This window comes from Elgaria multicarinata, chromosome 5 (genome assembly GCF_023053635.1).
Source record: "Elgaria multicarinata webbii isolate HBS135686 ecotype San Diego chromosome 5, rElgMul1.1.pri, whole genome shotgun sequence".
NCBI lineage: Eukaryota > Metazoa > Chordata > Lepidosauria > Squamata > Anguidae > Elgaria > Elgaria multicarinata.
Window position 1 is genome coordinate 136,807,353 of NC_086175.1, and position 21,423 is coordinate 136,828,775.

Here is a 21,423-nt window from a genome sequence, read left to right on the forward strand (position 1 = left end):
TATGCGCTCTAGAGCGTGCTCAGTCACCTTCGCTTTGAGTCTTACGCTATTCGCGCTCTAGCCGATGTCCAGCCTGTTTCACTGACTGCAGCTCTCTAGTATACCAAGGAGCGGAGCAGGCTCTACAGGGCCGGAGAGGGCACTCAGGTGCAATCAAGCCAATGGCCCTCCGCACCTCACCGTTCCACAGTGAGACTAGGGCCTCGGCTGGATCACCAGCTCTCTCCACTGGAAAATCCCCAAGAGCACTCAAGAATTCATTGGATTCCATCAGTCTCCTGGGGGGGGGGGGACCATCCGAATGGGTCCCCCCCCTTGCAGGAGGGGAGTAACACCATGAGTTCAAATCTCAGCAGGAAATGGTCGAACCATGACAATGGGGTTACTTGGACCTGATACGCACACACACACCCCAATCTTCAGACTATCCATCTCACAGCTTGGAGCAAAAACCAAATCAAGGGTCTGCCCTGCTTCATGTGTCGGGCCGATCCCACAAAACTGAGACAGTTTTGGAGACCATGAAGTCCCAAGCCGGAACTCCAGAGATGGCCTCAGCGTGGTAGTTGAAGTCACCCAGAACCACCACCGTCCTGGGTTCCTCTAGCACCACACTTGAGACCTCCTCCACCATGTGGGTCAGGGAGGATGCTGGGCAGCAGGGTGGGCGGTACACCAGCAGCATCCCCAATCTGTCTCTATGGCCCAACACCAGGTGCATCCCCCCCAAGGCCTGCTCCAAGGTGGAATGGCTTCCTGGTGAGAAGAGGTGGAGGTTCTGTGAATCATGGCGACTCCCCTCCCCACAATCTCTGTTGGTGCTGCACTGAGTACCCAGGTGAGCAGAGTGGGTCAGATCAACCCCACCCAGCTCACTCTCCCAAACCTCAGTAATGCATGCCAGATTATACAACAGACGGGGCCTGGTGCAGTAGGTGGGCAATGGCTGCCCCGGCTGAACCTGGACCTCTCGGCCGCTGTGCTTCGGGCTGCACCCAGGGCTGGGCAGAGGGGGTGGGGTGGCAGTGGGGCCCGTGGGTATGGGCCTACGATTTTATGGGGGGCTACTCTGAGTCCCCCTGGGCAAAGTTGCTTGATTTTTCTGTTGTTGATGATGAATTTGCCCAAAGAATAGCACGTAAAGCATTTCTGAATGTGAAGAAGTGATGTCTTGTACACATCTTGAATAAAATTGGTTGCCATTACCTGTTTTAATAAATTGTTCTAGTTCATATGTATTTAGAACTGATTAAAAAATACTTCATGAACAGTTTGAAACGGGGGCCCACATTTCCCACCCGGCCCAGGGTCTATTCCCAGCTTTGCCGGGCCCCGTGTGCTGCCCCAGCCGCAACACCGCGCAAAGCCCCGTTCTCGGCAAGGGCGGCACAGAAGCCTCGCAGCCTCTCGCTTGTCAAGGTCTTCGTTTGGCGGCAGTTCCTGCCTTTTATTTATTTATTATTTATTTATTGCAGTTATATACTGCTCCCATAGCCAGGGCTCTCTGGGCGGTTTACAGAAATTCTAAAATTAAGATAAAAACGAGTATACCAAATTTAAAATTCTAAAACACAGAACATACACACATAAAGCATTAAAAACCATTAAGAAAAACTAAACATGTGGGTGATTAAGATGTGCTGCCATATGCCTGGGCAAAGAGGAATGTCTTAACCTGGTGCCGGAAAGATAGCAGCGTTGGCGCCAGGCGAGCCTCGTCAGGGAGATCATTCCATAGTCTGGGGGCCACCACCGAAAAGGCCCTGTCCCTCGTTGCCACACTCCGAGCCTCTCTAGGAGTAGGCACCCGGAGGAGGACCTTAGATGTTGAACATAGTGACCGGGTATATTCACGTCGGGAGAGGCGTTCCATCAGGTATTGTGGTCCCAAGCCGTGTAAGGCTTTATAGGTCAAAACCAGCACCTTGAATTGGGCTCAGAAACATACAGGCAGCCAGTGCAAGTGGACCAGAGCAGGTGTTATATGGTCGAACCTTCTGGTTCCCGAAATCAATCTGGCTGCTGCATTTTGCACGAGCTGCAGCTTCCGAATTGTCTTCAAAGGCAGCCCTACGTAGAGTGCATTGCAGTAATCTAACTTGGAGGTTACCAGAGCATGGACAACTGAAGCCAGGTTATCCCTGTCTAGATAGGGGCGTAGCAGGGCCACCAACCGGAGTTTGTAGAAGGCACTCCGTGCCACTGAGGTCACCTGAGCCTCCAGTGACAATGATGGATCTAAAAGAACCCCCCAAGCTACGAACCTGCTCCTTCAGGGTGAGTGCAATCCCATCCAGAACCGGTAGAACACCCCGCCCCAATCCTGTCAGCGGAATCACCCACTAACAGCATCTCAGTCTTGTCCGGATTGAGTCTCAGTTTATTAGCCCTCCTCCAGTCCATTGTCGCTGCCAGGCACCGGTTCAGCACATCCACAGCCTCTTGGCAAAGGGTTCTTCGTTTTAGAATAGCCGCTACGGTTGCCTTTACGCGCAATAAAGGAACGCTTGAAAGAAAGCAAGCCAGCTCGCTCCCCAGGCGGCCGTCTTGCAGCCTGTGCTGGCCTTAGGCGTATTGTGCTTTCTGGCGTTTATTCGAGGGGCGCCGCTGATGGTTACCGGCGCGAAGGACACTGAAGGGGGGAACGGAAACCGAGCAGGAGCCACGTGCTCGTAGTCCGCACCCAAACCGCCGGTGGGGCCTGGACCGACGGACAGGCAGGCAGGCAGGCAGGCAGGCAGATAGGCGACCGCCAGGCCGTTTGCCGCCTGAGCTCCCGGCAGGCAGGCAGAGCGGCCAGGAGCACACAGCAGCAGCAGCAGCAGCAGCAGCGGCGCCCCGGCCAGCTCAGCTCGGCCGCCCCGAAGGCGGTGGAGCACCGCGGCGGTGGCCCTTCGCTGGCAGGGCCCGTGGCGTCCGGTCCGGCGCCGAGCTCCTGCACACGCCTCTCTCTCGGGGCTGTGGCGAGGGGAGAGGCTCGCCGTCGCGCCCCGGCTTAGCCCTGCCCGTCCGCCCGGGCTCCTTGCCGGGCTCGCTCTGCCGCCGCCCACGCGCACCTCGGCCGAGCATCCCCGGAGGAGAGGGCCTCTGAGCATGTGCAGAGAGGGCCCGAGCACCTGGAGGCGCTTTCTGCGGCCTGGGCGGAGCCTCCCTTTCCCGGCCGAGGGCGTGGCCTGCAGGTGGAGGGCGTGGCCTGGGCCGAGACTGCGGCGGGGGAGAGGCTCCGCCCCCAGGTGGGCGGGGCCTGGCCGGGCGGCGGCGGCGGCGGCGGCGGAGGGAAAATGGCGGCCTCGGCGGCGGCGCTCAGGTACTCCCGGGGCGGCGGCGGCGGGCAGGAGGCAGGCAGGCCAGGCCCGCGGGGAAAGGGCCTGGCTGCGGCGTCTCTGTCTGTCTGTCTGTCTGTGCGCGGCAGGCTCGGGTCCCGCAGCATCCCTCCCTCCTTCCCCCCTCGCGAGGGTCTTCTCCGCCCCTCTCCTCCCGCCGGAGGGTGGGAGCGGTGGCAGCCCCCCTCGTTCCGCACCCCCCTCCGCCTCCTGCTCTGCGGGGCTCCCAGGGCGGGGCTGCTGGTGCTTCTCCCGGGGTCTCCCCGCTCCCCTCCCCTCCTTCCCCTGGTGGAGACGTCTGCGCCCCCCCTCGAGTGGGTGCCCCCTCCGCGGCGTTCCCCCGTGGGCAGTGGGCTCCCATTACGCCCCCTGCCCTCCCTCCCTCCCTCCCTCCCTCCGCTGAACAGGCCGGCCCTGGGCTGGCTGGCTGCCTGGCGCTCCTCCTCGCGAGTCGGGGAGGGCTGGTGTCGCCGCCTGGCCCAGGAGACGCTGCTCTGCGAATCGGGACGTGCCCCGGCCCGGACCCGGTGGCCTTAGGCAGGCCGCTCCCTCTGAGCCTCCTCCGCCTGTCATGGGGAAGGAGGGCGAGAGAGCAGCAACAGGGGGCAGGTGGGGGGGGGGAGGAGGGGGCTGGCAGGCTGCAGCTGGAGAAGGCCCAGGAAGCGGAGGGGGGTGGGGTGACGGTGTCAGTGACGTTGCTGAGAGCCCCCCCGCCCCTCCTGCTGTTGCCATGCGCGTGTCCCTGAGGGTGAGCGAAAGAGGAGTGGGCCTGCCTGGGCCGAGGGTCGTGCGAATGGCTGCCCCTGACCTGTGTCTGTCTTTCCCCCTCAGTTGCCGTGGGAACGAGACATGAGCTCTGGCAGCCTTCACTCCAAGGTAGGAGGGACGGGCGGATGGATGGGCTGAGGGGTCCTGGCTGGGTGTTTCTGGCTTGGCTAATTGGGCCAGGGGTGGGCAGGCCGGCTGGCTGGCGGGAGGGGGCACGGAAGGGGCAGCTGCGTGCTTTGGGGCTGCAGGCCCAGCTGCTTCTTCCACCGGGTCTGCCAGTGAAGGGTTTTTTGGCCTCTTGGATTGTGGGGGGGAGCGGCCCTCCTTGGCGGCCCCCTGAAAAGCAAAGAGGGGGCTGGGACACTCCCCGCCCAGAAGCCTGCCAAGGTGAGTTGTGGGACACTGTGTATTTTTTGGGGGGGGAATGACAGTGTGTTGAGCCCCCCCCTTGTGTGTGCTGGAGCTTGCAGGCCATGCAGAAGGTGCTGGGATCCGGGGGGGGGGGGGCGCTGCTGACTGGATGAGGATTGGTGGTGGGTGGGTGGGTGGGGTGGAGTTCAGCAGTAGCTCACAGTTTTGAACCCCCCCTCTCACCCCCGGCCACGTGTTGTGCATTGAAGACGGAGCGCGAGGCGAAGCAGAGCCCAGGTGGGCCTCTTGGCAGTGGCAGGTTTTTTCCTTCCTTCTTCCAGCTCCTCGGCCCCTGCTGGGTCACAGCCGCTCCCAAGCAGCTCTCTGGTCAGATGGGGCTCTGGCAAAGTGGCCCCCAAATGGGCGTCTGGGCTCCACCTGACGACCCCTGAACTAGCACCTGAACCGCTCTGTTTTCTGCAGGATTGAGTGCCGCCTTGGCCCGGCCTGATTGGTCAGGGGCCTTTGGACAGGCTGCCTTTGCTGGGGCCTCCGCCTCCTCCTTGCCTGGGGGTGGGCCTGCCAGCAAGGGTGGCCAGGCAAGGGGGGATATAGCCAGTGTTGGCAGCTGCTGGTGCTGCCACCTGGGAAGGTCGCTGGAGAGGAGACGCCACATGGGCCCCTGCTGATGCCCCCAGGGCTGCCAAGACCACTTGTGTGGAAGGAAGGCTCCGTGGCGGAGTCAGAGGGCCTCCTCTGCCCCTGCTCTTGCGGGGCGCAATGGTTGTCTGAAGAGGCCCTGCAGCTGCCGGTCTGTTGGGTTAGTGCTGTGCCGCTGGGCTGGGCTGTGTGCGCTGGGCCTTCAGGCCGTGTTGCTTTCCTGTCCCGCTGGCAGCCACGCTCCTTCCCTGGGTGAGTCATCCAGGGCCAACCGGAGTTGCTGCTGGCAGTGGTGTTCCCCCGACGACCCCTCTTGCCATGGGTCGTGTTGGGGGGCGGAGGAGGAGGAGGAGAACAGAGCCAAGGCTTTGCCCATGTCGGGTTGGTGCCTCTGCCAGACTCATTATGGCCTCCTTGGGCATTTCCTCTGCTGCTGGGCAGAAAGGATCCTCAGTTGGGAATGTCTGGAGTTTTAGGGAGACGGGAAGCCACCCGAGACCGGGCCAGGCATGTCCTCTGCCTGGCAGGGGTCTCTGAGGAAGAGGAGCCTTTCCCCACTGTCTGCTCATGTCCTTCATCCTGCTGGGGTGCTGGAACCTGGGTGCAAAGCAGGGGGCTTCTCCCTATGGGCAGTCAGATGCTAAAAGTGGCTGAAGATGCCCCCTTTCACAGTGCCGTGGCTCTGGGGGTGTCCTAGGCAAACTACGCCGATTTGTATAGAGTAACTTGTACCAGGAAATGTGCAGCTTGCATTGGACAATTTTCTGATATGCTAGAGAGGGAACCAATTTAGCACGTTTAGACTGTATTTTAGTAAGCAAATACAAAGTCTCACAAGGACATTGGTATTTGACCTGGAGTATTTGAGGGGGGTTGGAAAGTTAAAGCATGCGTAATCTAATTTAAATGCCATTTTATGTAGATTTTTTTTTAATGGAATACATGTAAAAATGGTCTGAGGAGGCCCGATCTCTTTCAAGATGCTAAGCCATGGTTCGGCTGCTAACTCTTTTGCAGCACATGGTTAGCGATTGCATTTAAACCCTGGTTACGCAGTGGTTCACGGGACACACTAAGCCATAATGTTTGGCTCAAAACCCTTAACCATCGTGGTTTAGCATGTTGTCTGAACAGGGACAATGGCCCGCACTTCCCTTACGTTGAAGGAGCTGAAAACGGATGTCCTAATTCCACCTTCCCCAACCTCTTGCCCTCCAGGTCTGCTGGAGCTCTGCTTCCTGACATCCGGAGTCAGCATGGCTGGCTGAGGATGCTGGGGGTTGTGGTAAGACCACATCTGGTGAACAGGGGCCTGGGCAAGGTGGCACAACTCAGCAGCCCCGAGAGATGCGGTGCGTGAAATGCTGCCCAGTGCTCCTCTGCTCCACAGTGTCCCCGCTCTTCTGTGGAGGCTGTTGCTGCACCTCTGGTTTCGCTGTGGCTGCCTGTTGCACACTGACACGGATCTGTGTTTCGGCGGCACACGTGGCTCCTCTCTGATCTCCTGAAAAACTGGTTGCAAGCTTGTCTGAGATTGTATTTGCAATGGGCATTTATTCTGATTATTATTTATTTGCACCATTTTTATACTGTTCCACATCTAACCAGATACTGGAGTGGTGAATGATAAAAAGATAAAATGGTAAAAACATAAAAGGAATAAAATAAGAATATCAGTTCGTTGTTACTGCTGAACTTATGAAATGGATTTTTTCCCATGGAAAAATAAAGCACTAGAAAAATCTGCTGCCCAGATCTTAGAATCATAGAATAATAGAGTTGGAAGGGGCCTCTAAGGCCATCTAGTCCAACCCCCTGCTCAATGCAGGAATCCACCCTAAAGCATCCCTGACAGATGCTTGTACAGCTGCCTCTTGAAGGCCTCTAGTGTGGGAGAGCCCACAACCTCTCTAGGTAACTGGTTCCATTATCGTACTGCTCTAACAGTCAACGTTTTTCCTGATGTCCGGCCGGAACCTGGCTTCCTGTAACTTGAGCCCGCTTTCACAGTGGCGTGTTCTCAGCTGACATCATGCGAGGCGTGTGTGTGTGCGCGCGGGCGGGCATCAGATGCAAGGGGGACATGCCTGCAGCTGACCAGTGGCTCCCACGTGCAGGTGGCCTCGAGTCCCCGGCCTGGCACCCACACAGCACCTTCTTCCTTGGTCTGCGTGGTGAGTGTGGGCCCTGGCAACCAGGCAGCCCCCTGGGAATCACCCGTGTCCCCCCCCCCAGTGCCATTGGTAGGCTCCATTGCATGACCCTACCAGCCCCCTGTGCCCCTGCCCAGGCTGGAGCCTCCCCCTCCCCCTCCCCCGCCCAAGCCTGCATCATCTCCCGGAGAACCTGGGATGTGCCTTGTAGTCCCTGGGCATCCAAGGGTTGGTCTGTGCCTTGATTGCTGTTTGCTTTGGATGGGGAAGTGCTTCCCGCCTGGACCCCTTCTTTGCCTTTGCTCCAGCCCCGCTCTGTGGCCCGAGGGGAGGTGCAGAGGAGGGTGCTGCGCTGCCTTCCTGTTGCTCCAGGGAAGGGAGGTGGCTGGGAGGAGCTCCCCCCCCCCCCAGTCGGCCTCCTGATGGCTGCTTCCGGATCTGGGGCTTGTCTTGTCAGGTGCTGCTCCTCCTCCTCGGCCTCCGTCCCAGGCTGGCTGGCGGCAGTGAGCCAGGCCCCCAGGGTCACCTTGGCAGGTGGCACCTGCAGAACATGCCCAGGCAGGGGAGGGGAGGGGGCGCTTCCGCCTCTCCTTGCCTAGGCAACTGTCCCACGGGGAAGTGTGGTGTGTGTCCGTGTCAGTCCTGGCTTTGGCTTTCATCTCTTCCAATTGCAGATCTCAGCTTTGGACTATCTGAAGGATTGAAGAGCACCTGAGCATGTGCCGAGTGCCTTTCCTTCACAGTTATGTCGCCCCTATTGCACTGTGCCTTGGAGTTGAGGCTTCCTGATCAAATGGGCAGAGATGAGATGGGCCCGGGGGCGTGCGTGCATGTGTCTTCTGGGTTGTCTCTGTCCCGCTGGGGCCAAGCGGAGATGCTTCCGGCCTCTCCTGCAGGGCTGGGTTCCCTGCCCCTTGGAGTTCCTACGAGCTCCATCTCTCTCCCCCCACCCCCGGATCCTGCCCACTTAGGCTGCAGCTCCCCCGGGGCCGGCATCTGCCCCCTCCCTTCCCAGGAGCTCCGCCGGGCGTGGGCCCAGGAGGGCCTCTGAGAAGTGGCTAAAATTAGCTGCCCCTGAGAGGCCTTTGGGAGGGACCCAGGTTGGCCGGCGTGCCGCCCTGGCACTGCCATCCTGCTTTTGGCAGCTCCGTCCTTGGGCAGATGGCCCAGCAGGCACTGTGGCCCAGCGGGTGGATTTAACCAGGGCTTTGATCTGGCGGCGGCCTGGCTGCCCCTGCGGGTGGACCCACCGTGGGGGGCCTGTGGTGCCTGGCCAGGAATCCTGTGTCTCGGGGGTTGGGGTTGTCCTGGCGCTGGTTCTGGCTCCTCAGTGCAGAGCGGCTTGGGTTGTGAGCCGGCGGGCCAGGCTTGGCCTGGGGGTGGGTGGGGTGGGCCTGAGGGTGCCTTTGGCTTCCCCAGGTGGCAACTCCCAGGGCGCGGGGCGGCTGCGGCGGCCGGGCGTCTCAGCCAAGTCCCAAGTTCCTGAGGGTGGCCCCGGGCACAGCGCTTGCTCTGCCGGGCAGCTTCAGGGCAGGGTCTGTCTTCCCCAATGGGAGGCTGGTCTGGGGAGGGGGAGCGAGGGGGGGCGAGGGGCTTGTCCCTTCTTCTCTTCAAGCAGATCTGCTGCCACAAGCAACGGCTGCATCCGTCAGCCGGTGACGCTTCCGTCGGCTTTGGGTGCTGCTGCTGCTGCTGCTGCTGCTGCTGCCGGTGGGAACGGCGGGAGGAGTGAGGGTGGGGGGCAGGGGGAGGAGCCCCCCTCCTCCGTCTGCCTTTGTGCGTCGTCCCTCCTTGGCTCTGGTCTTGCTGCTCTGTGAGGATTGCGTTAGCCTTTTGTGCCGTGGCATCAGTTTGGGAGCTCACAGTGTCTGTTCGGTTCTGGGCAGAAGTAGGGTGCATGCGTGTCCCCCAAATCCACGCTGACCACAGAAGGTGTGTGTGCACACGTGGGCACGCTCTGTGAGGAAGATGGGGGAGGGGCTTGATGCTTCCTGCCCCCCTCTGTCCCCACGGCACAGCCCTACAGGCAACAGGGGCTGGGGGTTTCAGGGCCTGCTTGGTTGAGTGTAGAAGGAGGAGCTGGTATGGGGGGGGAGGGAGGGCTGGGCGCCCCCTCTTCCCCTTGCTAGCGCAGTGTCAGGCAGGCGTTGAGGCCTTGGGGGCAGACCCTTGCGTTCCCTTCTGAGTTTGTTTCCCTCTTCTATCTGGAGCCTCAACAAAAGGGTGCTGTGGAGTGAGGGTTTCTTTGGGGAGGGGGGGGGCGCCTGTTCCATGTCTTTTTTTGCCAAGCTCTTGTCTTGGGGGGGCTGGACTGGGCTGCCTCCCATGCTCCTCTTCTGCCCTCCCAGCTGCGTGCCCAGAGGGGGCGGGGGGGGCTGCTCCCATACTTCCCTTGGCAGAGAGCCTCTGGCACTGGAGGGCTTCCAGTGGGGCAAGCAGTGCTGCGAGGTCAGGTCTGGGGGCAGCCCCCCCCCCCCGCGTTCTGTCTTCCAGGTGAAGAGGAGAGGCCTCCGTCCCAAGAACGGGGAAGCCCTTGAGCTGTGCCTGCAGCCTCTTGCCCGTGGCCTGCAGGAGACCCTCCTTTCCTTGGCCTTGGCCAGGCCCAGCCGTGCCCATCCCTCTCCTCCCTCCTTCCCTCCCCCCCCCACTGCAAAAGGTTATTTCTGGAGCTGTGGAAATGGGGCACGGCAGGCAGGCAGGCAGGCGGGCGCTGACTCAGTCTGGGAGTGGCTTCTGCCTCTTCAGTCTGTCACGTTTCCCACATGGACCTGGCTAGTTTTTTCACTGGTGGTGGTGGGGGCAGCAAAATAAGGACGGGGGCGGAGAATGGCCGCTGGGGTCGATGCCTGGTCCGGCGTGGGATGCCCGTGTGGGGCGTGGGAGCAGTGGGTTCGTTCCCTTCTCCCTCCTTGGGCAGGGCCTTTCCCCAGCCATCCGGGACGTGGCCTTCTGTCCTGTGGCTGAGAGCCCTGCAGGCCCGTGGTGCATGGTTTCTGGGGCCAGCTGCGTCGGGCTCCCTTGTACGACCTCCCCGGGAGCAGCTGCCTGGAAGGAGCCCCTGGTGCTGGGCTGCCTCTGGCGACGGGCCCGGACATTCAGAGGCCCATGCGGTAGCAGGCCAGGCCTTTGGGGTGCTGCTGTGGGGCTCCACACTTTTCCTGGCTGCTGTCTGGGTCCTCCTGGCCCCACAGAGGAGAGGGGCAGCGCTGGGATCTCGTCCTCTGGCTCCTTTGCCGTTTCCATCCAAGACTGCCCCCCCCTCCCCGCACTGCTCTTGCTGCTCCCAATTTTTCCAAGTATATCTGGGGTGGGGTGAGGTTAGGTTCTCCCCAGCGTCCCCAGACAGGGATGAGACAGGGGAGGGGGCCCTGCCTGCTGCCGGCTGTGCTGACCCCCCGAGACCCCCGGAGCTGCCCCTTCTGTTCCTCCCGGGGTCCCCTGCGTGACCCCCACCTATCTCTCTCCCCGCCCCGCTCATTATTATGATCGTGAGTCGATCTATAATCCCGGGTTCTTGGGGTGATAAACAATGAAGCCAACAGAGCGCCATTAAGTAGGCTAGAGGGGGCTAAAGGGTCAAGTGCCCGGGCTGCGGCCCCTCGTCCTGCTCCATGGGGCAGGAGCTTCGGTGGCTGTCAGTGCAGAGCCCCTTGGCTCTCCCCCTGGGGCTGCCGCGCAGCAGCGTGGCGGTGAGGGGCAGGCGAGGTCTTGCTGCTCATGTCCGTCCCTGGCAGCTCAGGGCCCGGAGGACGCGCCCCCAGGGTTTCCCTTTGGCTTGGGACTTGTTTGCTCAGGGCAAAGCTCTGAGCAGGGGCGCCGTCTCTGCGGCCTCCGTGTCCCAGATGTGCGGCTGGTGGCCTCAGTGCTGGCAGCATCTGAGCAGCGAGGGGGGTCCTTCTTGCGCTTCAGCCTTTGGGGACGCCGGCACCTCCGCACACTGCTACTCACGCTCCCCGCTCTCGCTGGGCTTGCTTTGCTCAGGGCAGGCCGGCGGTCGGGCGCAGGGGAGCTTGCTGGGCTCCAGACAGCTGTGACTTGCTTTCGGGCTGCCCCAGATTTTTACGCTGGGCCTGGGGAGCGTGATGGAGCCGCATCCTGCCAGAGGAGAGCACCAGGCGAGGGGCAGCCAGGGAGGCAGAGCTGTCCCTGAGCCCCTGAGAAGAGGAGTGTTGCAGCCCTGGCCCTCCTCTGAATGCTAGAGCTCAGCTCTGGAATGCAGGAAGGAAGGAGTGCCTCTGCACATGTCCGGAGCGCCTTCTCCTTCGGGTAGCGGCAGTCACCTACCTGGGGGGAAAGGGAGTGGCTTCTGAGCCAGAAGGTATAGCTATTAGGAAGCCTTGAGCCCCTGTACCTGTCACTCCCCAAACGTCGTCGGCATTCCCTCCCTCCCTCCCTCCCTCCCGCTCCAGCTCAGGGCTTGGCTCTGAGCCCAATCCAGCGTTTGTGGAATGTGCCGCCGGGATTCCTGTGGGTTTGGAGTTCAAGGTCTGGGTGGGTCTGGCTTTTGCAAACATCTTCCCTTCCTCTCCTTCCTCCCCCCCCACCCCCATTTTGGCATGTGCCTGTTGTTGCAGGGAAAGGCGGGGAGCATGAATGGAGCACAAGGCTGGCAGTTAATCTGTGTGTGTGTGTGCGCGTGCGAGGACATTGTAAAGGGCGGATAACGAATGTCAAGCGCCTGCTGGCCTGAGGAAGCGGGCGGAACCTAGGAAGCGGCCTGAGCCTGAGTCAGGCGCTGGGTCCCTCTTGCCCAGACTCGTCCCCACGGATTGGCAGCAGCCAGGGCTCTCCGGGGCTTCAGGCAGGGAGGGGGCTTCCGAGGATGCTGCCAAGGTTCGAACCCAGGACCTTCTCCACCGCGCTGAGCGTGGCCCCTCCCAGGCACTGGGTGAAGGCGCAGCAGGCCCCTTGCTGGTGCTGGCCAGGGCTGGGTTTTGCTCCCCTCCCGTAGCTGTGCTCAGGGGCTTCGGCGGCTGCCGTTGTGCCAGCTGGCAAAGAGCCGTAGAGCTGGGAGTCGCCAGCCCAAGGACCTCTCATAAGAACATCAGAAGAGCCCTGAGGCTGGACCAGACCGAGGGTCCATCGAGCCCAGCGCTCAGTTCACACAGTGGCCAGTCAGGTGTCGACCAGGGACCAACAAAGCAGGACACGGTGCAACAGCACCCTCCCACCCATGTTCCCCAGCAACTGGTGCACACAGGCTAACTGGACATAGCACACAACCATCAGGGCTAGTAGCCATGGATAGCCTCCCCCAGCACTAGTCACGGCGGGGGGCAGGATAGAACCCTGTGGGGCACGATGGGGCAGCAGCCACAGAGCTGGAAGAGTCACCCCTCAATGCCAAGGGCACTGAAAGCAAGCAAGAGTGCCAGAGCACGGATGCGACCTCGCCCCACGCCCCCGTCCGTGTCTTGGCACAAGTCGCCCAGGCCCCATGTCCCAGCCCAGGCCCCGATGGGAATCGTTCCAGATTGTCCTCTTCATCCAGATGCCTCTGGCGTTGCCCTGACTTTGCCAAGAGTGGCCCCTTCGGGGACCAGCCTGGCATTCAACGGATCTCCCAAGTCGAGGGCCGGGTCCCCAGGAGAGGCCTTTCAGCTCCCCCTCCTAAGCAAAGGGGAGGGGGGAGGGACCCTCGCTTCCCTGAGCCACGGCAGCAGCCCCACCTTGGCCGAGGAGGGGGCGGGCCCCCCACGGGTGAGCCGCAGGAGGTGGGCCCTCCTGGCTCCAAAGCCCCCCCCCGTCCACATCCTCCAGGTGGACAAGCTGAAAGAAGCCCCACGCAACGAGGCAAGGGGGGTGGGTGGGTGGGCGGGCGGGCCTCCCATGCTCTGGCCTGCCCCAGTGCTGGAGTCCAAGCCAAGGGGGCCGGAGCCAATCCACAAAGAGGGGAGCAGATTGCTTCACCCCGTCCCCGAGGGTGCTCCCTCCCTCCCTCCGGAAGCCATAGCCTTTCCTCTTCCTCCGCCGCCCCTATGCACGGGCCCCTGCCCACCTCAGCACTGTCCTCCTGGGCAGGGCCTGCTGGCTGGCAGCCTTTGCTCTGCATCGGATCTGCTCTCTGCCCGGTGTGTGTGTGTGTGGGGGGGGATGAGTTGGGCTAAAGGCATGCTGCCTCTTCTCCCCCCACCCCAGCAGCTGAGGAAGCGGGATTCATGTCCTGCAGAGTCCGTGGGCAGCCCTGACGGCTGGGGACGGGCCGCTTGGCCCCTGACAGGGACGGCCAGGGGAGTATTCTTAGTCACCCGTCCCGTTTTAGAACGAGGGCCGGCTGAGATGAGGCCTCTTGCTTAAAGTGCGAAGCGGGCGCTGCTCGTCCCAAAGCGCTTTGCTGCAGGGGGTGGGGGCTGCTTGGCACGGAACGAGAACCGAAGGGAGCTCCCAGCCTCCTGCCATGCCTCCTTTGCCCTGCGACCTGGCAGCTGGAGCGGGGCTAGAGGTGGCCAAGAGGAGTCTTGTGTAAGCCGCCCTCCTTCCCTGGCCCCCGGGAAATCCTTGGCTTCTGGCCGCCGCCACCGCCGCTGCTTGGCCCGGCCGAGGAATTGGAGACGGCCTCACAGGGCAAACAGCAGCTGCTATAGGCCAGGCGTGCCGATGCGTGGCAGGCGGGCAGGGTGGCGTAGAAATAATAAATGTAGCTCCCACCACGGGCAGCCTGATTGAGTCGACGGCCAGGTGTTGCCGCAGTCGGGTAACGCAGGGCTGGAAACAGCCCCAAGCGACAGAGCCACGTGGTTCGCTGAAGCGCCGTGCTGGCTGTAGTGGAACGGTGGCGGGGGGGGGGGGGAGGGATTCCCCCAAGGTGTGGGTGAGCTGCTCCAGCAGGCACGTGGCCCCAATTCATCCTCTGCTCTCCCTGCCCAGCTTCTGTCTTTCTCCCAGGGCTCCCCAAGGCAGCTTAGACGCTGGGCAGTGAACGTCCTCGTATTGGGCCTCCCCAGTGGAGCAAGTGACTTGAGATGGGCTGCTGGCCATGGTGGCTGCGCAGGACCGCCCCTCCCTAGTGGGACGGCTGGCCTGTCAGTGCCAGTCACTGGGCAAGCTGAGCTGGAGGGGGGCTGTTGCACTCATGCCCTCCTCGGGGGCTTCCCTTTGGGGCATCTCGCTGGCAAGGGGCCGGGTCTTTGGCCCTGATCCACCAGCCAGGCTCTTCTGATGCTTTGGAGGACAGAAGGGGAGCCCTGCTGGATCCGACCAGAGGCGCACGGCCTTGTTTCCCACAGAGGCCGGCTAGCCAGGTGCTGAGAGGCTGCCCTCTTCCGAGCCATTCAAGCCAGTGGCTCTTGGTAGTGATCATAGAATAGATGAGCTGGAAGGGGCCTACAGGGCCGTCGAGTCCAACCCCCTGCACAATGCAGGAATCCACCTTAAAGCATCCCTGGCAGGTGGCTGTCCAGCTGCCTCTTGAAGGCCTCTAGTGTGGAAGAGCCCACCGCCTCCCTAGGTCATTGGTTCCATTGTCATACTGCTTTAACAGTCAAGGAGTTTTTCCTGATGTCCAGCCGGAATTTGGCTTCCCTGTAACCTCCTTTGTCTGACAACCTTTCAAGACCTTGAAGAGTGCTGTCAGGTCTCCCCTCAGTCTTCTCATCTGATCCCAGAAGGTAGTTTGGCATCTTGGGTTCCATTGGAAGCCTGGTACTCACTGTCCTTGGATGACCCCCAACTCTTAGCATTCATAGAATAGTAGAGTTGGAAGAGGCCTATAAGGCCACTGAGTCCAACCCCCTGCTCAGTGCAGGAATCCACCCTAAAGCATACCTGACAGATGCTTGTCCAGCTGCCTCTTGAAGGCCTCTTGTGTGGGAGAAGAGCCCACAACCTCCCTAGGTAACTGATTCCATTGTCGCACTGCTCTAACAGTCAGAAAGTTTTTCCTGATGTCCAGCTGGAATCTGGCTTTCTGTAACGTGAGCCCATTATTCCATGTCCTGCACTCAGGGAGGATCGAGAAGAGATCCTGGCCCTTCTCTGTGTGACAACCTTTCACAAGTATCCCACCCAATTTTGTGTCATCTGCAAATTTGATCAGCGTTCCCTGCACCTCCTCATCCAAATCATTAATAAAAATGTTGAAGAGCACTGAGCCCAGGACTGAGCCCTGCGGTACCCCACTTGTTACCTCCCTCCAGTTTGAGAAGGTTCCCAGATCACGGTGGCCAGTTAGGGGTTCCCAGTCGACATCATGCGAGGTGTGTGTACGTGCGTGGGGCATCAGATGCAAGGGCGATGTGCCTGCAGCTGGCCAGTGGCTCCCTCCAGGTGGGCCTGGGACGATGGCTGAGACCTGCAGAGCCCCTGCCAGTCACTGTTCCTCTAGGATCGGGAGATGGGCAGGTGTCCGGCTCCGGGGCTCCTAGGCGTCCTCAGGGCCAGCTGCCCCCTTGGTTTTGGGAGGAGGGGTGGTGGTGGGCAGAGGAATTGACGTGGGCGGAAGCTGGATGGACTGGGGGTGGGGGCAGAGGCGGGGATCCGACTGCGCGAGGGCTGGCCCTCGAGGACAACAGGCTGCTGCCTTCTGCCACCTCGGCCCCTGGGTCCCTCTAGCCCAGTATTGCTGACGTGGACAGTCAGTGCCAGCTCTCCAGGGTTTCAGCCGGGAGTTTTTGGCAGCCTGACCCGGGATGGGACCCAGGGCCTCCTGCAGGCAAACCACGTGTGTGTGTGTGTGTGTGTGTGTGCCCGCCCGCCCGCCCGCCCGCCCCCCCCCCTGAGCTACAGTGTTCCCCACTCACCTTGGAGCCCGCTTGGTGGAGGCAGTTGCAGGGAAGAAGCCCTGGTTCCCTGCTCCCGCTGGGTCTGCGTGGTGTCGTTGGGTGGAGCTGGGCCCAGCAGCTGGGGGCCTTGGGCAGCTGGAGTCCCTAGAGGGTGGGAGTGGCAGAGGAGGACTTTGCAGAGGCCGACGGCGACTGCTTTGTTCTCCGGGGCATCTGTAGAATGGCTCCCAGGCCTCTGCAGCTAGCCATGTGGGGCTGTGCCTGCCTGCCTGCCTGCCTGCCTGCCTGCCTGCCTGCCTGCCTGTGCACGAGGCTTCCTTCTGGTGGTGTCCGGAGAGATGCATTTCAGCCGGCAGCCCAAAGGTGGGATCTGCAGGCTTCAGCCGTGCCCGGCAAGGCACACCTCAGAGGTGCGGCCACTCAGCAGGACCTGCTTCTCAGCAAACATTTATTTAATATACCGCTTTATTTAATATACCATTTATTTAATATACCGCTTAACAAAATAATTTACCAAAGCAGTGTACAATGCAAAAATATTCACAATGCAATAAAGTACAATATAAAAATAACAAAACATCCAGTTTAGCATCTATCTGTGGCAGCCAGACTCATGCCCCGTCGACAAAAATTAAAAAAGGGGGGGGAGAGGAGGAATCTTGGGTGAAAAGAAATGCTTCTAGCCTGCCTCATTTCCTGGGGCAGTGCCTTGAGAGGATGGGGGGGGGGGATGTTCTCTGAATGGCCTCCCACCCGCCAAAGCCCCCCCACCCTCGTGGCTGCTGGGCATGGGCCGGAGTGCAATGCAAGGGACAAGGTGGTCTCTCGGAGAACTGCATTTTGCACCGCGTGCGGCTTCCGGACCAATCTCAAGGGCAGGAGCCTCACATTTACAGTAACCCAGCCTTGAAGTTAGCGCATGGAGCACTGTGGGCACGTTATCTCTATCCAGGAAGGGCCGCAGCGGACATCCCGGCTGAAGCTGGTAAAAGGCATCCTGGCTGCTGAGGTCGCCTGGCCCTCCACGGGCACACCTCTTCCTTCAGGGGGAGGGCAGCCCCACCTGGAAAAGGTCGCTGGCCAGCCTGTTGGACTGGGGAGGCCCCTGCCCGGCCTCCGTTATCGGCCAAACGTCCAGTCCCATTACTGGGTCCAGACACTGCTGAAGGACTCTCACAACCACACCTGTCTCAGGCTGCAGAGTTCTGGAGGTGCTCCGAGTCCCCGGAATGGCCATTCTTTGCCTGAGCGGCTTCCTACAGACGTTGAGCTGGTCTGGGGACAAGATCATAGAATCATAGAATAGCAGAGTTGGAAGGGGCCTAAAGGCCATCGAGTCCAATCCCCTGCTCAATGCAGGAATCCGCCCAAAAGCATCCCTGACAGATGGTTGTCCAGCTGCCTCTTGAATGCCTCTAATGTGAGAGAGCCCACCACCTCCCTCGGCCATTGGTTCCATTGTCATACTGCTCTAACAGTCTGATGTCCTGCCAGAATTTGGCTTCCTGTAACTTATCATAGAATCATAGAGGGTTCTATCAAAGATCATAGAGGATTCTATCAAAGATGGAGAAGCCTAGAAGTGCTCACGGTTCCCCTGCATGCTGCATTTGTGATTTGCTGGTTGGTGGGAATCATTCATGTATCTTGTCAAAAAGGTTTGGTTCCCGCAGCCTTAAAAGAGGCTGTTTCCTTTAAAGAAAAATAAAATATTAAATTCCCCCAAACAAGATAATTTTGAATGATGCCAGGAGTCTCTCTCTCTCTCTCTCTCTCCCCCCATGTGTGGGCGTGGGGTTGTCTCAGCACCACGTATTTGTGCAGGAAGCCGGTGCACCCCTCCCATTCCTTTTCCGTCTTGAGTTCAGCCCAGGTTATGGGCTGGAAATGGCCTTGGGTGGATAAGCAAAGGGTGATCCTGTGGGTCCTCCCAGATCTCATCAGATCCTGATACCTTCAGCCCTGGCGTGGGTTTGCACACGCTCTGTACTCCAGAGGCTTCAGGGGGTGACTGCCACTAGGTCAGGGAGGGGCTGTATCTCATTGGTACAGTCCCTGCTTGGCATGCAGAAGGACCCTGGCTTGATCCCTGGCAGCGTCTCCAGGTGGGTCTGGCAGTGGGTCGAGCCAGGCCCAGGCTCCAGCAGCAGCAGCAGCAGCAGCAGCAGCAGCAGCAGCAGCAGCCACTGCCCTGCAGGTTGGACGGAGGTGTCCTGACAGGAAGGCCCCATAGAAACTTGGGGGGGGGGGACGACAGAAAATCCTTTCATAAAAATCCTTAAAAACACACACACACACACACACACACACACACTCCAAGGTCAAGAAAAGTTCCGGGGCAGGGGGAACCCCATATTTTTGTCTTCCCCCCGCCCCCATTTCTCCCTCACCTCTCTAGTTTTGATGTGTGGGCTGGTGGAGGAAGAGGACTGGTTCTCCTCTGGAGCTGTGGGGCAGTGAGTGGGGGGTTTCTTATGCCAGTTGCCAGGGCAGCCCAGCTCTCCCAGCACGGGGCCCCCCTGCTCCCACTTTGTGCCCCCTCCTGCAGCAGTCTTGGGTGCTGTGTTGGGGACCTCGCCGAGCGCCTGGCCTGGCCACCGAGAGACAGTTGCCTGCTAGGGTCTTGCTGGCCATGATCCGTGGTGGCCCTCCCAGCCCTAGCTGGTGCCCTTTCCACCGCTGTGCCAGGGGAGAGTCACGTGGCCCGCTTCTTGTGGCTGGCACACCCTGGCAAGGGGCAGAGTCCAGCCACGCTGGGGCGTGGTTCAGAGGCAGCTGAGCTCCTCCACCTGCCTCCCTCTGACTGCCGGCTCGGCCGGAGAGCGTCTCTGGAGAAAGAGCCCCGGTGCGCCCAGCCTCTGGCACAGCCCTGGGAATGTAGGATCCCTTCCCCAGACGTCCAGGTGGGCCCCCTTTATTTGTGTGTTGGGGGCTCGTGGGCAGCAGGAGCGCACCCCTTCCGGTAGCTTGCCATGCCAGGAAGAGGGCGCTGCGTGAGATTGGCCCTGAGCGCCAAAGTTCACGGTGCAGGCTCAGGCGGAGGCCCACTTGGGGCAGGAAGGCAGGTGTCGGCCCAGCTCCACTTGTGCAGCCCAGAGAGGGAGGTGGGGGGAGGGAGGAGAGATGGCTCCTGGTGTGCCACAGGCTTCCTCCCGTGGGCTTTCGGGAGGGAATGAAGGAGCAATTGGACGGTGTCCAGCTCTAAGCCAGAGAGCACCATTTCATGAAACCCGGAACAGTCCTGCAGCCCGAAGGCTGGAGGGAGCAAAGCCTCAAGTGTCCAGAGCCCCAGGTCCTCGGTTTTGAAGGGAGGGAGGGAGGGGTCAATGCAGAGGTGCAGCTCCACCCCACCCCAGTCCTTCAGGGCCCTCCTCTGAACACAGTGTGTTCAGAGGAGGGCAACCAGGATGATCAGGGGTCTGGAAACAAAGCCCTATGAGGAGAGACTGAAAGAACTGGGCATGTTTAGCTTGAAGAAGAGAAGATTGAGAGAAGACATGAGAGCGCTCTTCAAATTCTTCAAAGGTTGTCACACAGAGGAGGGCCAGGATCTCTTCTCGATCCTCCCAGAGTGCAGGACACGGAATAACGGGCTCAAGTTGAAGGAAGCCAGATTCCAGCTGGACATCAGGAAAAACGTCCTGACTGTTAGAGCAGTACGACAATGGAATCAGTTGCCTGGTGAGGTTGTGGCCTCTCCCACACTAGAGGCCTTCAAGAGGCAGCTGGACAGCCATCTGTCAGGGATGCTTTAGGGTGGATTCCTGCATTGAGCAGGGGGTTGGACTCGATGGCCTTGTAGGCCCCTTCCAACTCTGCTGTTCTATGATTCTATAATTCTTGGCGTGTGAGCAAAGGAAGCTGAGGGGAGGCCCTCTTTCCTGCTCTGGCATTTGGAAGGCAGGCTTCCGTTGAATGTTGGGACCCCCCCAACCCCCCCGCAAGGTTCAAAGCAGTCGGACAGCAGACCCAGCGACCAAGGGAGGTGGGGGGGGTCTGCTCTCCCATCGCTGGAGGGGTTCAAGCAGAGACGCTTTCAAATGGATCCCTGCACTGAGCAGGGCTTGGACTTGAAGGCCCAAAAGACCCCTTCCTGCTCTGGGGTTCTGTGCTCTGATCGCCGTCCTGGAGGGTTGGGCAGAAAGGTAGATCTCCAGAGGTTTCAGACTTCAGCTCCCAGAAGCCCCTGCCAGCATGGCCAATGGTCAGGAATGCTGCGAGTCGATGTCCAAAACATCTGGAGGCCCCTGTTCCTGCCCACCCCGGCCGTACTGGAGGAGGCGCCCAGAAGTTGCAGTAAGATATTCGGAAGAGAAACGTGGTGGCTGCAGGGAGGGGTGGGCAAAGGGCAGGTCGTGCAATGCGCGGCAGCATTGGGAGCCCGTTCCAGGGAGCTCAGCGGGAGCGTTTTGAAGCGCCGCGTGATGACTGAAACGCGGCTTCCAGTGTTCTCTGGAGGTTATTTTAACGGCTCCTCCCAAGGAGGCCCCAAAGGAACTCTGGGCCACAAGGCGCTGGGCTTGCGTAAGAGAAAGGCCGCTTCCCTGGCATCCTGGGACGAGTTCTCTCTTTGTGTGTGGTGTGTGTCTTCTGCCTTGTTCGTGCTCGCCATGACTGCATGAATCCATGATTCGTTTTAAGAGTTTAAAATAACGGCATTCGGAACCAGCTTTTCAGCTTCTGCTTCTTTTGAGGCACTCGCTTGACCCAGCTGTGTAGATGGGGACGATCTTGCATCCCGCTGAGATCTGAGAGAGCCTCTGGAGGACAACCGGGGGGGGGCAGGACGGGGGGATGGGATGGGGGGGGTTGTGCTGTTGCTCTACAGGGCCCCCATGACAACCTATCAGTGGCTCCTGTGGATTTAGAGGGGGCCGGGCCTTGTCCCTGGTGGCCTCCGGGGGGGGCTGCCGGGGGATGCAAGCGTCCACTCCCATGGCCACCCCCCAGCTGTGTCCTGGTTTTCCCTAACTGGGCTGGTCCACTGCCAGGGCACTCCTGGGGAGACGCAGCACCTGTAGGTGGGACGCTGCCTCCTCTTCCTCCTCTCTTCCCGTCCCACCACCACAGAGTTCAGTGTTGCTCAGATGATGTTACGCTTCGTGGTCAGGGCACTGGCCCTTCCTTCCTTCCTTCCTTCCTTCCTTCCTTCCTTCCTTCCTTCCTTCCTTCCTTCCTCCTCCTCCTCCTCCTCCTCCCCCCCCCCCCAAATCCCGAGCCTAGGTAGCGGAAGCGAAACTGGCTCGCTCCTCCTCCTCCACCACCACTACAGCCTCCATCCTCCCCTGCCTGCCTGCCTCCCCTCAACTCACCCTTGTGTCTCTGTCTCTGCAGCCTTGCGCGGCCACATCCAGAGCAGCATGGAGCACTCCAGCCGGCCTCCTGTGGCCGGCCCCTCCTCCTCCGCCGTCCAGCCCTGCTCCTCGGCAGCCCTGGGGGAAGCGAGGC

General features: G+C 60.5%; 1 long non-coding RNA gene across 1 annotated transcript; it reads left to right on the forward strand.

The window, feature by feature from the left end:
• The first annotated feature begins 3,229 nt into the window (after positions 1-3,229).
• On the forward strand, positions 3,230-21,387 carry LOC134399321 (uncharacterized). Its single transcript, XR_010025498.1, has 3 exons — positions 3,230-3,307; positions 4,155-4,199; positions 21,310-21,387. It is a non-coding gene; the product is annotated as an uncharacterized LOC134399321 (long non-coding RNA).
• Positions 21,388-21,423: the final 36 nt, after the last annotated feature.